The sequence below is a fragment of the Schistocerca americana genome, chromosome 6 (genome assembly GCF_021461395.2).
Source record: "Schistocerca americana isolate TAMUIC-IGC-003095 chromosome 6, iqSchAmer2.1, whole genome shotgun sequence".
In the NCBI taxonomy this organism is placed as follows: domain Eukaryota; kingdom Metazoa; phylum Arthropoda; class Insecta; order Orthoptera; family Acrididae; genus Schistocerca; species Schistocerca americana.
The window spans coordinates 126,581,297-126,582,592 of record NC_060124.1 but is presented as its reverse complement, the minus strand read 5'-3'; the positions used below and the strand labels follow the sequence as shown (position 1 = coordinate 126,582,592).

At 55.8% G+C, this 1,296-nt stretch overlaps 1 non-coding gene across 1 annotated transcript; it reads right to left on the bottom strand.

Moving 5' to 3' along the window:
- Window positions 1–800: 800 nt before the first annotated feature.
- Trnar-gcg lies at window positions 801–875 on the bottom strand. The gene has a single exon. It is a non-coding gene; the product is annotated as a tRNA-Arg (tRNA).
- Between the last annotated feature and the right edge of the window lie 421 nt (window positions 876–1,296).

The following is a 1,296-nucleotide window of genomic DNA, read 5'->3' as shown; positions in this document are numbered from 1 at the left end:
TCTCATCGCTGAAGACGACACGTCTCCATTCGTCCCTCCATTTACGCCTGTCGCGACACCACTGGAGGCGGGCTGCACGATGTTGGGGCGTGAGCGGAAGACGGCCTAACGGTGTGCGGGACCGTAGCCCAGCTTCATGGAGACGGTTGCGAATAGTCCTCGCCGATACCCCAGGAGCAACATTGTCCCTAATTTGCTGGCGGTGCGGTCCCCTACGGCACTGCGTAGGATCCTACGGTCTTGGCGTGCATCCGTGCGTCGCTGCGGTCCGGTCCCACGCCGACGGGCACTTGCACCTTCCGCCAACCACTGGCGACAACATCGATGTACTGTGGTGACCTCACGCCCCACGTGTTGAGCAATTCGGCGGTACGTCCACCCGGCCTCCCGCATGCCCACTATACGCCCTCGCTCAAAGTCCGTCAACTGCACATATGGTTCACGTCCGCGCTGTCGCGGCATGCTACCAGTGTTAAAGACTGCGATGGAGCTCCGTATGCCACGGCAAACTGGCTGACACTGACGGCGGCGGTGCACAAATGCTGCGCAGCTAGCGCCATTCGACGGCCAACACCGCGGTTCCTGGTGTGTCCGCTGTGCCGTGCGTGTGATCATTGCTTGTACAGCCCTCTCGCAGTGTCCGGAGCAAGTATGGTGGGTCTGACACACCGGTGTCAATGTGTTCTTTTTTCCATTTCCAGGAGTGTAGATACCATCTAATGACAAATGCAGCATTGTAGCAGAAAGGCTACTGTTAGCGGAACCGATAGTAAAGAAACTTCCTGCCAGATTAAAACTGTGTGCCGGACCGAGACTCGAACTCGGGACCCTTGCTTTTCGCGGGCAAGTGCTCTACCAACTGAGCTACCCAAGCATGACTCACGCCCCGTCTTCACAGCTTTACTTCTACCAGTACCTAGTCTCATTCTGGGAACCGATAGTAACTAGGCAAATCTCTGCCGCGTTCACAGGATCCCGTGCATTGCTCAGAGGCGTCAAACCTCAAACCACAAGGAGCGGTGGCTTCCAAGTGCAGGGTATCTGACCCGATGCAGCCAATGACCTCTTAAACAACTGTCCACTGCTCAGCCAGTTTGACTATTCACAGCAATCCAGCGACGAGTAGTATCTTCGCCAGATGGTAGAGGAACATACCGCCTGTTGCTGCAGTGTACTGCGTCGGCGCCTAGTTACAATAGTCTTACCACATATTAATATAATTCCGTTGCCGCTTAGCTGGTTGGGTGTGTCACCAGCTGCATACCTCTAGGGGCAGCAAGTGGATAATAACCGCAG